The 16,738-nt window shown below is 39.5% G+C and overlaps 1 pseudogene; it reads right to left on the minus strand.

The window, feature by feature from the left end:
* Positions 1-16,146: 16,146 nt before the first annotated feature.
* Positions 16,147-16,246, minus strand: LOC131238429 (small nucleolar RNA R71; annotated as a pseudogene).
* Positions 16,247-16,738: the final 492 nt, after the last annotated feature.

The following is a 16,738-nucleotide window of genomic DNA, read 5'->3' on the forward strand; positions in this document are numbered from 1 at the left end:
CTTGCAGCTTTATTTTGTTATTTATATCTTTGATCTAGCTATCTGGATCATTCTCATATTCCGATGGTTACTATAACCGCTCTCCACTACTTGAACTCTTTTACATCTCCTCTTGCCACATGTCGTATAACTGTTTGCACACGATTGCTTCCTCATGGGCCGCTTAAGCAATACACGACATCATCTAATAGGCTCCAGCTACACTTATTGAGAAATCTTCCCCATACATATATGCAGATCTTCAAATACACCAAACATATCTATACAAATCACACGTAACTGGTGACATAGAAACTATTCCATTCATTGCTTGTGGCATGTTACTCTTAATCAGAGTTGAATAGACTTTCTTTACTAGACTTTTGGGCAGCGTTCACGTGTTTTCAACGTATTCAATGGCAAATCCATTGGGCATGAAGTAAAAGACTATGTCAATTAGGAGAGAATTCATCGTGGTTATGAGGAGTTGAAGTTCCTAAAGAAAGTGACAACGCATCAGTAATACGAACTAAGTAATACTAAACTTTGTTTTGGAGATGAGGGGGAGGATATTCTGGTTGAAAGTCGCCATTACGGCGCCAATTGATGATAAGCATTCTTCCGATGATTTCGAAATTAGTATAAAACATAGATATTCCAACCAGAAATTCTGGATTCGATCCCCTGTAGAGTTGCTATTTTATTTCAACAAGAAATGAAGTATCTCAGTTAGAATATATACACTCAATAATAACAAAGGAAAGGCAAAAGAATGATCATCATCATTAATTTTATTAATTTTTAGTCCTGATTACATCCTCACATTTTCCTTGATTCCAAAATAAAGTGTATTTAATAGATACAAAGAAAGGATGGAAAACGGTTCAAATGGTGATTCCAAGAGCATTCCGGCTTATGGAGCATTTCGTCATAATGACAGAGAAGTTGTGCAGGTCCGAAGATTCCTTCATCGATATGCTTAAGATGCAATCATGGAAGATCAACTCACTAGAGATTACAAATCTCACAAAAGAATATTGTTAAGCTCTCATGATATACATGAAATATGCCTGTTGCACAGTCACGCAATGGGTATGTCATGCCCCAAACTCAGAAACCGGGCTCACAAAATTCTCGATCGCCGAATCCAGTGCCGACAACCTCCGTAGTACCCCACTCTCGACTTCCAGTGCCCATACGCAAGATTCCGATCTTGGGATCCTAAAAGGAATATTTTCCAACATACATTTATCTCGTAAAAAGCATAACCATAAGTTTATCCAAATCACAAAGGCAACATCATCATCATCACATATCCACTAATATAAATCATTTGAGTACAGTACTAAAAGGGAAATACATATATCGAAAATCAAAGCTCCATAAGACAGTTGCACGCTCCAAGCTCAACGCTGCTGCAACCTAATGCCACCTACACGCATCTATCGTGCATAAGCTTATAGAAAGCTTAGAGGGTGGTGTAAGTGTGTGCTTAAGGTAAGTGCCATGCAATATCATAGCAATACGAAAACATGCTGGTAAGTCCATAAATACCATCAGCCTTATCCAGGTTATGCGATGCAAAAACATCATAGGCCAACAACATATTCTAAGGAAGCAATGTAGATTAGTTATGCAATACAAAGACATAGTAAGCCAAACATCGTATACTGAGGATTCAATACAATATGCAAATCCTGACGAGTCCACGAATACCGTCAGCTATATCTAGGTCATATAAATGGAGAAACATAGCAACCTAAAATGTCATATGCCGTGGATGTAAAGCAATATGTAGTGTGAATGAAATGACTGGAGTGTGAAGTCAGGATGATAGTATGTAGTCTCGCAAGCTGTGGGGTCCATCACAAGGGACTTCTATCCAAACCAATCCCATACCTAAATTTAGATAGCCAGACTCAATGTGGTACACTCCTGATCTCAGGTTGGTTGCACGCCCCAACTGAAATTCTGACCATTGCGAAGGTACGCATAACAATTAGTTGCGCACCACCAGCCCGAGTGGATAGTAAATGAATGAATGAATGAGTAAAATGCTAAGTATACAACTCCTCCTCAATAAGTCTACATATCAGTACTGTACATCTCTGGGATATCACTAAGGTCTAGTACACTCCACACCGACTGCTGGATGTACAATATATCATGGACGGCTGGATGTACAATAGGATAAAGCTAAGGTGGGTCCACACATGTGGGACCCATCAGTTAGGATAAAGCTGGTATTTGTTTTCCCCTTCATTTGGGCCTATCCCAACGGATAGGCAGCACAGGGGGGCTCACGAACGGACGGTTTGGATTAAGTGGGCCATACTCATCACAAAAAAATAGAGAGAGAGAGAGAGAGAAAATGACATCCGATGGAGGGCTTCGCCACTATGAGCCCTCTCTTACAAAACATACATCAAGTGGGTCCTAATACATGTGGGCCCTAACTCAAAATTAAGATCTAGCGCTATGATAACCCACCATTGGATCTTCTAGGCTCCTTGATCTCCTGAGCTCTTAAGCTTCCTCTTTGATGGAGGATGATGAGAATAAAAGAGTTGGATGGTGAGGATTGAGGGGGGTAGGAAGTGGGCCTTTAACGCCCTGAAAATCGAGGGTCGAGTAAAAGTCCAACTCCCGAGTTCCAACGCATCACTTAGGCAACATATTTAATGATGATTAAATGTTGTCTATATTAGTGCATAAAACATGAATAAGATTAAGCCAAATCAGTAAAACATAATCTAGGGACAGTTGTGTAATATGCGAGCGGAAGACTGACGAATACATATAACTTTATAAACCAGTATAAGTCCCCAAAGTATGTACGCATTGCCAGGTCAATAATTACATGTATTGTTTCAAATTACAAAATGTCAAAAATGTAATAGTCCACTACAAATATAACCCTGAAGCCCCGCCGATCAGAACGGTCTATACGAACCCGCTTGAAAACTGCATATATGAGAAGGAATCCTCATCATCCTCGAAGTCCACCTCCACCTCATCAGTCGGGTCTTCATCTGCAGCTAAGATAGAGTCTGGTTGATGTGTACAACATCATCCCATAACGTGGGAGTGAGTGATTAACTCAGTGGAATAATAAAGCAAAGATTAACATGTTATCAATTCAGTCAAGCAGTAATGATAAGGCAATACAATCAAACATTCTTAAGTACTCTGATTAATGCAAGAATGGTATGAATAAATGATGCATGCCCTCGCCTGCACTCCCTCTGCGATCTTTATCTAATGGTCGCGCATGTCAGTTACTTCCTCAGTGCTCTGCCCAACGCCAAACGGCACATGCAGTGTGGTGCATGAACGTGATTACCAAGTTCTTATTAGTCCTTTTCATACAGCAGGATTGGAAAGCTAAGGTACCTCCCTTATATCAATTCCCAAACGATTATCTAATCTAGGGTCGTCATTCCTACTAAATCTCATACGATGTTACGGTTTTAGGTCGCTGCAAAGGGCTCATCACCTTATCAGTGCAGGCTTAGTGTACTCTTGTTGCTACGTAAGGGCTCGTCGCCTCTACGCAGTTTTAACGTATGCTTGAGGTCACTACAAAGGGTTCGTCACCTTATCAGTGTAGGCCGACAGCTCAAATACAGTGTCTCATACCACCATATTCGACTCACTAGTCTGGGTTGCTCACTGGTCACTAAGGGGAGGCTTGTCACCCCAGCGTAGGCTGATAGCTTGACCACGGTATCCCATACCACCATGCTCAGCTCATGAGTCTTAGCGGATCGAGGTACCAAGGTTAAAAGGGTTTTCACTGGTGAGTTTGGTACCTTAGATTCAAGCAATAGCGTCCATACATGGTGAACATACATCGGGTCAATCGGGTTACTTGACGAGCTCGACTGGTATGAGTACACGTTGAGTTAATCTACATGAAGTGCACAAGCACTCCGTGTGGCTTAACCACTGCCAACATCCCAAGTACGACTCGGATTCATCGATCACGTCCTATGTGGCGAGACAACCTCAGCCACCAAATCAGAACATGTTATCGATTGCCTGGACTATTTCATAGTCCCAAACACATTCAATTATAACAGATAATCATACAAGCTAATCCGAACAGTAATGGATCAACAATTCCAATCATACAAGCATGTGAGCATTTGATGGATTTCAACTTAAACAAGAATTCACGCATATGTAATCCCTAAGTAAAATAGATAGAGAATATAAGTTGCATGGAGAAAATCATACACATCGTTAAGGTAGTTGAGAATCTCTTCTCAACGCCCATATAAAGTACAATATATTACACACTTGTTCATTCAGACATTTCTACAAACACTTAAACTACATATTCCAACATACATGACGTGTGTTGGTGATAGCATGTCTTAGGGAAAATCCTTTCGCCAAGGAGTTGTTACATACACAACTAGCATAAACACACGACAATTAATCATGGCAAACACATGTTCAAATTCTATACGTATATGACCCGTTCTACAAATACATGGAATACATTAGACTCAATATAGTTCATATATATCTAAAACGCGAAACAAACATCGCATTTGGCATGTGAAATAGCACCCACATCAGTAATAAACCATTAACCGATATTAAAAGCCTTAAAAACCATAACCTATACGTTTATAGTCCGCACCTTTCGCCGGTAGACTCGTAACGAACTTAACTTTAAAGCTAAGTTTTTGTCTATGACACCACAATAACCTATATTAGGGAATAGGTCAGCTATTTCATCTATTACCATAGTTGAAAACTCTAAAAAAAGTTAGGGTTAGATTTTCTTACCCAATTACGGAGTCGAAATCGCCTGTATAGCGATACAGGAGTGGCGATTGAGTGCATGGAGTAGCAGGATTGAATCCCAGGAAGAATCTCCAACTCTCACTCTCACTCTCTCTTTTCCTTTCTCTTTTCTCTTCTCTCTCTCCTAGGGTTTCCCCAATTCGTATGGGGTGAGAGAGAGAGGCTTTAAGGTCCTTATATAGGCCCAGGTTTAATGGAAATGACCCCAGGGCCAAGGTATACTTAGGTTATATCAAAATACGGACCGTTCTGGTCCAACAGAGCACTTCTGGTCGCCCCTTTTCCACGAGCGGTTGGACTTAAGCTCCCTGACCATGGATCTAGGTCAGGCTGAGTTTTCGTTCTGATCGGGTTTACAGATCAGTCGTGGTAGACTAGTTTCAGTTCAACGGTCACAAGCACTTAATCAGGGTCACAAGTATATGGCCATGCATGGGACATTTTTCCTGATCTGAGGGTGTATTTGAGTTAGATTTTGATGGTCTGAATCCTTATATTTGGCCAGCAAGCAACACGACTCAGATTACTTAAATTCGAATTTTTATTTCTAAATATTTTCACGTTTCTCACACACTTCGCTCTGGGCTCAAGTTGTGCATTTTTAGACACATTTAGGACTTTCGACATGCGGTCCAGGTCCGATACAGAGTTTCAAGATGCTCCCGAGAGCAACTGGGTTTAGGATTGGATTCTAGATTTCAGGGTAATGTAGCATCAACGATTCTGCACGTTTTGGGTCTTGCAGATCATATTTAAAGTGATTAGTGCTAATTTCATAAGCATTCTAGTTTAGCACTTGCTAACATTAAACTAATTTCTAAAAGTTTTGGTCCTGGGTGATTTCTGCCTGAGGTGGTACTCGGGTCCTTATACGGATTTTTTCGAGACGTTACAGGGCCACACCTAGCTTCTCCTCTCCCTTGGACATTTCATCTTCTTGAGTTGCTTAGGAGAATGGATGGGGAATGAGAGAGAGAGGCGATGTAAGGAGAGAGGGATGGGTGTGATGGGTGTGATTGATGGGTGTACTTGACTAGGTATGGGTTGCTTGTCTTTGTTAGTAAGAAAGGGATGGGAGAGGCATGAGTTGTGTACTTGACTTGTGATTGATTGATTGATGTTATGGGTTGTAGAGATTCTCTCGGAATTCGCAACGTGCGGCATTTTTTCAGAAAATATATGGGCCCACAACTCCTGGCCTGGGTATCGCATCGGCGCGCGAGATGCGACATTGGAACCGCAGCGACGGGATGGTCGTTAAGGTACAAGTTTCGAGTTGAGTCGACTCGGAATGACAGGGTGCAACTCAGAGTTGTGCGCAAATACCGATTATAGGTCATAGTTTGTCGAAATTCGACCGGGAGGACCGCAAAAGTCTAAGGAACGGTACGGACTAGGATACGGGCCTCACAAGGTGTCTCCTGCCCGTTGCGTGGCCTTAGAATGGAACTCAAAGTTCCTTTCTTCTTTTGTTCTCCTTCCTTTCTACACCGTATAATACTTAAAGAAGGCTTCAAAGGAATCTCAGAATCTCTCTACTTTCTCCGGAGCTTTGCATTTATGAATGAATGAAATGAGAGGGGGATGGGCTATTTATAGGCACTCACATGTGTGAGCTACTGAAATCGCACAACAGAGTGTAATTACGCGGGCGTGCAACATCCCCCTATTGCGCGAGTGCGCAATAGTCTTTCCTAAGTTTAGGTAATCTGCTCCCCCAAAACATCTTTATAGCGGCCTTCTCCTACTCTGTGTGGGCAAGCAACACAAATTTGTTGCACGTCCATTCAATAGGACAATCTCTTGCCATTTTCTTGATTTTTTGTGCTCCAACAATCGGGCTCGCCTAAAAATAAGGCAAAATCTAGTTTATAGTTCCTCGGCAATGGATGTCGTTGATCTATCCACTTGGGGTATGACTTAGGATACACCAGGATAGCATTGCGACAAAGCACTTGGCCAACAACTTCTTGGACAATTTGCACGATTTGGTTACGATCCATCGGCTTTGGTTCTAAGACTGGCGGGTGATTTGGAACAAATCGGTCTACATTATCTAGGAATCTAGGGAATTGTTGGGGGTTGAATCTTCCTGGTTGTCCTTGATTCATATTTTCAAGTATAAAGTTCCTAGCCTCTCGTTTCAGCCACCTAACTTCCATAGGGTGTGGCGCATTCCTCATCTCTGAGACAAGAATCAGTGGAGGATTGTGTTGTGGAGGTGGCATGGGTGGCAGCAGAGCTGCATTACTGAAAGAACTTCCCTCGGCATTTTACTACGTTACCAATGGTGTTCGTTTGGCCATCATGGCTATCAACCGATGCATGGCTTTAGTCTGGTTAGACACATATCGATTGGTATTCTCAGCTGAAATACGGAATTGTTCCCCCTAGGGTCTCCTGTATTCTTGCATAAGTTGAATGCTCATCTGAACATCTCGGAGCATAATAGCTACTTCATCCGAGAGAACAGTTTGGGAAGTTGATGCTCCTCTGTGATCCTCGGCATGTGTTGGACTATTGTTCATGTTCAATGCCTTATGGGCTACGAGAATCGGCACGTCCTCAATCGGAAGTGGTACGATTGACGTAGAGGGATAGACTCTGGCAATGCGAGTACTTCTATTCATAATTGACAATACTACACTGGTAAGTTAGAAACAGGGTCTCACCGGGTGTGCCAAAAACTTGTTGGTTGTTGTATTCAACATTGGTTGTACGAGCGTGCCAGAATTAAAATTGCGACTTCAATTCAAACCAAACAACAATGACCCAAAGCGTTGAGATAGGAAAACATGTAATGTATGATCAAGATCTGAGGAAATCGGTTGCCCATTCAGTCACTCGCTCAATATGTAAATTTGGATCAGGCGATATTCAGATGGTGGGGTTTGTCCTCTAATGATAGGTTAAACATTTGCCTTTCATATGAAAAGACTTTTAAATACATAAAATGTAATAGAAAAGAAATTCTTACAATCAATCATGATGAGTAGCTACAAAACACCTTTCCGATTGATGGACTGAATCTAGCATATGAACTTAGACTTGAATTACAGCTAAAGATTATTAGCTACTTAGTTAACTCTACAAATTGCACTACAGAATGTGAACAACAAGCTAAAGGTAAAAGATTACATTAAGAACTATAAATTACTTGACAGGGAAAATAAAAAATTACACGTTCTTTCCTTGTCTCGTCGTTAGGACGGCTATAATCTTTGAAATGTGATCCAAGGAGAGGTTGCAAAGACAACTCTCGACAGATGGACCGATGTGACACGCGTATTGAAGATCTCAGCCATTCACCTGGTAGGGCCCACCATGAATACTCCCTGGTCAAAAAGTAAGAGTCCACCCATCATATGGACATTATATGTACAGAAGAAAGTGATGGTTCCGGGAAAATGCCCAGTCATAATGTACATTTGTACAAGAGTAACCTAGACAGGGGGTGGTCGGCCTATCTTTTTAGGACGGCATGTTCCCAGTCCCAGAGGGGGCGCGGCTTCCGTGGATCCTGGGATCCCAAACCGTGGGGCACTCAGTGATATATGTACCTTATATCCACGCCGTCCATCCGTTTTGAAAACTCATTTTAAAGCATGATACCAAAACAGAAGTAGATTCAAATCTCAGGTGGACCGTAATACTGGAAACAGTAATAATCAACCATTTAAAACTTCGTGGGCCAGAAAAGGTTTGGAACAAGCTGATATTTGCGCAGTCTCTTCATATAGGTCTTTGTGACCTTATCAACAGTTTGGATGGAAAATAAATATTCCAGTGGCCCCATGAAGCTTTTAATGGTGAGCATTCAATCAGGACTGTTTCCTGCGGTATGGTCCACCTAAGATTTGGATCTGGTTCGTTTTTTTGGAATGATACCATAAAATGAGCTATCAAAATGGATGGACAGTGTGGATATAAGTCACATACATCACAGTGGGCCCCACAGTTAGGGATCCACCGATCTCAGTGGATCCGGGGATTCACCCAAACTGCGCCCTCTCAGAGGAGCCCCCTAAGTACTCTGCACGTGTGGCATGTTGGCACGCGTGCTGGCATATGGGTGAGTGTGGGTTGGGCTTAAAGGGTTGTTTATTTTTCTAGTATTGGGCTGCACCGAGATCCTTAGAAAAGCTTAATCTGGGTTAGGGTTTTATCCTAGGCCGGGCATCGACATTCCCAGCCCAGCCTAGCCTAGTCCAATTATATCCCGGTCCCAATTAGCCCCTTCAATTACTCCTTGCCTCAGCATTTTTGGGTAAGGATACGTAGAATTAATGGATTTCAAATCTTCCTTGTTTACTCATGGCTCAGTGGTAGACACTGAGTTTAAACTCCGACGGTGGTGTGTTCATCTTTAAAAAACAAAATCTCACATGTTTATTTTCTCTTAAGATTTATCAAATTTGATTTTCTAAATTCACACACCCATAAATCCAAGGATCTGAGGCAGCTTTTAGTAGGGGTGTCGACGGGCCGGGCCAAGCTCTATCCAAGACCGACCGGGCTTGTTGAATGCAAGTCCAAACTCAGTCTGAGCCCGAGCCCAACCTAAAAACAGTCAGAGAGAGAGAGAGAGAGAGAGAGAGAGAGAGAGAGAGATGGTTTTATCATTGCAGAGAGAGTGATCAAAACCACCAAAGAAATCCAAATCACATACCCAAAGTTCAAAAACCCATCTCCGGTTTTTCTTTTTGTTAGGTCTTTTCAGAGAGAGAAGCCTCCAAGCGCTAAAGAAGAAGAACCAGAACACATAGGGCTTCCACAGGCATGTGGGCAAGCGGTATTTTATATGTGAGACGGGTTTTGATACAACAATTGCTCTTTCTATTAAGAATCCAAGTGAATTTATGAGGTAATCAAAGATGAAATCGGTGTTTGTAAGTGGGTTTTCAAACAAAGCAGTGAATAATCAAAGAAAATGCCGTAAGCGAGGGAAGGAGGAGGGTTTTGCATTTGGTTTTGAAGAAGCGGCATTTATGTATTTGATTGAGATGGAACCCTAATGGGCCGGGTCGATCTTTCAGGCATATACATCCAAGCCAAGCCCAATTTAATATAACAAGCTTGCTTTTCAAGCCCGAGCCCAACCCTCATGCCTGATCCTCCAGCCCAAGTCCGACCTACGGCAGGCCAAGCTTAAGAGCCCAATGGGTCAACTCAGCCCATTGACACCCCTAGCTTTTAGTAACAATAAAACTAAGCCTGGATAGCTTGTCTAGGGTGGGCCTATTCTAATCTTGGCTTCCTATTTCAATTCTATCCTATTAGGCATGTCTATTGTTTGTTAGAATCTAATCGGTGTGTCTGAACAAACCTGTTTATTAATTGTTAAAGCCTATTTAAGTCTTATTTTCTCCTTTAAAATACTTAAAGCTTTGTGGATTTATTAGGCTATCAAAGTGCAATCCACTCCATCCATAAGACATCTCCCCTCAACTTTATAAAAAGAAAACTTGATCAGCCATACAATAGGAAAATATTATTTGAAATCAAAGGTAAGCCTCATAAAATGGAATGGTTTGGCTCACTTAAGTTTTCAATCACCAAAAGTATTTAACATTTTCCTTCATCATGGTGAGAAAAACCTAATTAATTGGTTATATAATCTAACGGGCTCATGCACAATGTTTGGTGTGAATTAGCATCCACAATGTTGTGGATCAAGCTAAAATTAAAATTACATCGGTTTTCTAACACGGATACTACACTAGGTGAAAGCTTATGAAACTTAGAATTATAGCAAGTCATGAAGGGGGATGAATAAGACCACTTAAAGTTATACATCAATTAAAAGCAATTAAAAACTTAGGCTTCCAAGACAAGTAGGTCCAAGTACATAGACTATAATAGATACAACTAATTGAACAAGTAGTATATGTAAGATAGATATATCAAGTGTTTGCAATTGAATTAAACACTAAGTGTACAATCTATTTATGCATTCATATACAACACTTCAACTCACAAGCGTAAATAGAAATGTGCACAAATCATAATCGCAAACACAAGGATATATAATGGTTCAGCTAATTGCTTACTCCACTCCTAGCGAACATACTCTCCTCGAGTGTACCAGATTTCACTATCTCGGAGGTTTCCAATAGTGAAATGGGGGGGGGGGGGAATAATCGAAATAAATGTGGAATATGAAAAAATTATAAAAATCTCAATCGCTTGAGTATTGAAACCTTAATTACAAATAATTTGTAGGACAACCTTCACCTAAAATATTAGGCAGGACAACCTTATTTCACAAATGTCTTTAAAATCAAACTTTCAAACTAGCAAAAGTATATACAAGGTTTACAACATTAGCCACAAGAATGAAATAATAAATAACATTTAATCACCAAAAATAATAAGGCATTCATCACATGTCATAAGAAGTTACAGTGGTTCGGTGCTTAAAACAACCACACCTACTCCGCTCCCAAAATTACTACTCTTGTAATTTTAGCTTTTACTATAAAAAAGTTTTCACATAGTCACCTTAACAACCTGATATAATTCCATGTGATTTTCATGGGCTATCACAATAAAAATCCTACTGAGATTTTCACAGGCTATCTCAGACAAAACATCAATTGAGATTTTCATAGGCTATCTCAGAAAAATCTAAAAAATTTTTTAGAATGTATACTTATCTTCAAATGTAGAAAACATAGCAGAAGCTTGTAGGATAATGACTTCTTTCTTGAACGTATATGACGTAATGTTCAATCAAACAGAAAAAGTCTAGGGTTCTATAGATTTTGAAAATGAAAAACTCAAATGCTATTTGATTCAATTCTCTTAAATCTCAAAGAAGAGTATAGTTTACTCTCTTAAATTAAGTTTGAAATGATCTTAAGAAAAATGAAATTGAATAAACTATTAAAATAAAATTTATAAATACCAACAAATAGCTTGCTGAGGACTTGAGCTTCTCTTTCTCTTGCAGAAGAATTATAGTAATTTTTCATTGTAATTTGAAATGAGAGAAAGATTCAATTTATAGGCAAAGAAGTTAGAACTTCGACTAGCCCGAGTTCTCTGGATTCTGTTCAACGGATTTTGGATCGCGCGAGATAAGAATTATCCAAAATTCAGCTGGCCCGATGTCAAATTCGGCTGGCCGAAATTCACAATTCAACTAGCCGAATTTGTCATTTGGCTCGCCAAATTCCTGCGAATTCCAAAAGTTTGCGTTGCTAGAATTTCACCCGAACTTTCTCAAGCTGGCCGAATTTCAAGCTTAGGTTGCTTGGGCTAGCTGAACCAAAACTCGAGCTAGCTGAATTTTCAATTGAAGTTGTTATTTTGCTTGGGCTTGAAGTATGGCTGGCCGAAGAAGTTTAGGCTAGCCAAACCAGAAGTTATGGTGGATGAACTCCATAGCAAAAATACTTGTAAAAACCCATGATAAAGAATTTTTTAAAGCACCAAATCCTAAGGTCTTTCTAGTGTTATACCACCTGATATATATCAAATATCTTAGTCACTTTGACTTTTACTTTATCTTTGAACTTTGACTTGGACTTTATATTGAACTTTATCTTGAATTATGTCTTGAATATGGATGATGATTTCTTTGAGAAGCTATGCCAATCTTGTCTGGACCATAAGCCGATCTTGAGCTGATCTTGAGGTTCTACCTTAAAGCACTTTTGTCTTACGAAATTTGACAATCTATGTGTGCTTAATATCATAGCACTTACAAATAGGTTCACCTCTAACATTTACTATAGTTTTACAAGTTCACTACAAACATACATGTACACACCCATATTGGTGGACCACATACATACCCATGTCGATGATGATTAAAAAAATCTACACATACTCACCTGTGTTAGTGGAATACATTTCCACCTGTATTGATGGCTCACATAGATACTTGGTTTTCTATTGGGTAACCAAGAACCATTATGGTCCTAATCCAATGACCTACGCATACTCTCATCAAAGGCTGTCACGGAGACTAACACATACGCACCCATGTCTGGTGGCGGTCCTATATAAGAACCTATGTATACTCACGCCGAAGACGATCCTACACAAGAATCTAGATGAATTTGGATCTCAAACTCAATGGAATCTAAAATAACAACCTTACTTGTTGGATTGAGCTCCATTGATGCTCCTTGCTTGAGAGCGTCTTCAGTTCTTGAATCTGCTTCTCTTGTACTCCCCCGATCTTTGAAGTCAATCTTTTTCCACTTCTTTGAATCGACTACCAGCAATGATCTTCCTATTGAGATACCAAGGTAATGTGAGGATGATTGTAAAATTGCACGTGGTGTAGGATACCACGGCTATACACGGAAGTTTGGTGGAGATATGGAATGAAGACTATGTCCTAGAGGGGGGTGATTAGGACCAAATAATTTTTTTACCAATAAACACATAATTGCTTACTTAAACTAATATGGACTATATAATTACTTAAACCAAATAATTTTTTTGCCAATTAAATGCATAATTACTTAAACTAATATTGCTTACCAATTTAACACTGAGGCTTCCAGGCCAATAATGGGTCCAATCACATATACTATAAATCATATTCCATTGAAATAACCAATCTATAAACAAGATAGTGTACATGTGTGTGTGTGTGTGATGTGCTAATTATCAACTCATAGCATTCATCTAATCATGCATATATATATATATATATATATATATATATATATACACACACACACACACATCCATATATATATATATAGATATATATATATATATATATATATATATATATATATAATTTACTAATGAATCACATAAGCATTCGGTTTTCCTACTTCACTTCCAACAGATATACTCAACCCATGAATGTACCAAATTTCATTATCGGAGGTTTTAAATCAGGTTCACCTCTAACCTTTATAGTCCTACATAAGGACCGTAATCCTACACAAAAACATATCTAGCGTACACTCCCACAAGAGACTCTCGTAAGAAAATTTAGTTAATTTTCTATCGACTAACTAACAACCGCAGTTTTAGTCTAATGACCTATGTTTACTCCCGCCAAAACCTCCCACATAGACTAACATGTACACCTGTGTCTGGTGAATTCGACATGTTTGTATTGCAAGGTGAATCTAAGAGCTTGGATTGAAAAGAATGTTAAAAACATGGATTTGATGCTTAAGAATCACCAAAGCAAGGGATGGATCTTAGGAGACAAAGATTGAAGATTTCAAGGTCCTAAGATTCTAGGAAACCAAGTGGAGAAGGAAGTAAGTCGAAAGTGCAAAGTGCAAAAATTCACAGAATCTAAACTTCTTTGTCCATGTCATTGACCGCCGGTCGATGACATCGAAGCCAGTGTTTGATGACATCGAACATGGGTCGATGACATCGAAGAATCACAGGAAATTAAGTCTGGCTGATGGACAAATTGGATGCATTTCTCGATGACATCGAGGCCCTGTTCGATTACTTGAAGACCCGCTCGATGACATCAAAAGCAGTTCGATGACATTGAGATTTTTGTGAATTTTTAAAATAACTTGCTGGAACACTCTGGATACATTCTTGATTCATTAAGGCAGTTCGATGACATCAAATGTATGTTCGATGACATGAAGATTTACTGAGTGCGAAAGGTGCGACTTCTGAATTCAAGTTATGTTTGATGACATCGAAGGCTGTTCGATGACATAAAACATATTACGCAGAGTGCATAAATTTGAGGTGGCTTTCAAAGACGGTCGGATAAAGTCTATAAATATGGGTTCTTTGAGGAGTTCTAAATATGAATTAGGTTTTAAGAAGCAGAGCTAAAGGGTGGATTAGCCTCCCAAGAGTTTTTCTTCTTTCCTTTTTCTATTGTTAATGCTTTCTTTTAGAGTTTTAGATCCAATCATGTCTATGGTTGGCTAAACCTCTTAGCTAGGGATAAGAGGTGAAGCTGTAGCGTGTTGGGATGATTTTCTTGCTTTGATTCTTGTTTTTCTTGAACCTTATTGACTTCTAGTTTTAATTTAAGGAATATTTTTAGTTTTCTATGATTTGTTATGACTCAAATTACAATAGATGCCATGATAGCTTTGAATATCTTCTTTTCCTATTTTGAGATTGTGAGATTGGTAAATCTTGTTGTTTACCATCGTCTCCTGGGCATGGTAGGGTGATGGAATTCCTTCCAATCATCACAATACTCCTGCAAGCATGGCTAGGTCAATGAAGAGTTAAGATTTGGTTTAATTGCTTTATCATCCGATTGGATAGGATAGGACTCTAATTCCAATTGTGTTTCTTGAATCAAGTAAGGTAACGTCTTGTTAGCTACAAATGGATCCTTGGCACCATAGTTCCCTTTTTTATTATTGAAATCTCATTCATAATTATTCTTTTATATTCCAGATGTAGATTTAGATCTTATTCTAGTTATACTTCTAGTTACTTTCAGAATACGTACAAGTTTAGTCTTTGTGGATTCGACCTCGGTCTCACCGAGATTATTACTACATCGCGACCCTACACTTCGGGTTGTGAACAAGTTTTTGGTGCCGTTGCCAAGGAATACGGCTGCGTTTTTCTGAGATGAATTGGTATTATAATTAGGTTAAGATTAGGGTTTATTTTTCTGCTATGATTTTATTTTAAGATTTTTTTAAAAATTATTTTTAGAAACTAACATTATTTTCTGTTTTATAGGATTCTAACATAACAACTCTTATTCGGTAATTTTGTTCCAATCCTCTCCCTTACCTTTTCTAGATCTCTTATTTGTTTTAGTTTTTCTAATTTTCTTTTTAAGTTTAGTTATTTAGTTACTTGAGGGTTGCGAGTGTTTCATTCTCAAGTGGGTTCGTCACAACACCCTTCGTCTCTTGAGTGAAGGAGGATTAGTTGAAGGGTTGCCTATCCATCACCGGATTAGACACCACCTGAGATCATCTGAGTCGGTAGAAGTGATAGTTGCACATCAACCTTAATACCTAGTTGAGGAAGGCCAAGATGAGAATGAGGTGTATCATGCACCCCTGCTTGTACTCTATGAGATTATTTACAACCGGCGGTGGTGAGTATACCTTCCTACATAATATTCCCATTGAATGAAGGAACTATGGATGTTAAACTAGGGGTGATTCAACTCTTTCCTCCATTGCATAGACTAGAATATGAAAGTCCACACTTACATATGAAAGAGTTTGATGAGATAATATCTATGTTACACTTCCCAAACGTTTCTGAGGACACAGTTAGACTAAAATTATTTCCTTTCTCTTTGAAAGAAAAGGCTAAGTCATGGTTATATTCGTTAAGATCATGGTCCATTGGCACATGGGTTGGGATGACAAGGGAGTTTCTTAAAAAGTTTTTCCCATATCACAAAACCAATACCTTAAGGAAAGCAATCATGAATTTTGCGCAAAAAGAAGATGAGACCTTCTGCGGAGTGATTTAAAGATCTCATAAATTCATGTCCACAACATGGCTACGAAACATGGAGGATAACGAGCTTTTTCTATAAGGGATTGACCTCATATATGTACCAATTTGTGGAGATGATGTGTAATGGAGAATTCATAAACAAGGAAGCCAATGATGCGTGGGATTATTTTAATAAACTCGGTGAAAACACACAATCATGGGATACCACCTCAAGAACCACCACTTCTAAGCCTACTCAATAAATGGAAAGGGGGGTGTGGACACTGAAAATCAGTGCCCACGCTGATTTAGATGTTTGGTTTTTTGCAGTGGGGGTGGTTAGGCTAATTTGTGGATGTTGGAGTCGCCATAAGCTGATAAATCTCAAAATCCCGTGGTCGGCTAAAACCGTGGAATACGTAAGGTTGGAGAAATCTGAAGATTCTCCTACCCTAGATTAACTCCTGGTCTGCGATCCAGGATTCCGGGTAAGGGACCTCGGTTACAAAGAGGGAAGGTGTTAGGTACCCTCTCTGTCCGTACAAATGTACGGTCTCTA

The sequence above is a fragment of the Magnolia sinica genome, chromosome 2 (assembly GCF_029962835.1).
Source record: "Magnolia sinica isolate HGM2019 chromosome 2, MsV1, whole genome shotgun sequence".
NCBI classification, from domain to species: Eukaryota; Viridiplantae; Streptophyta; class Magnoliopsida; order Magnoliales; family Magnoliaceae; genus Magnolia; species Magnolia sinica.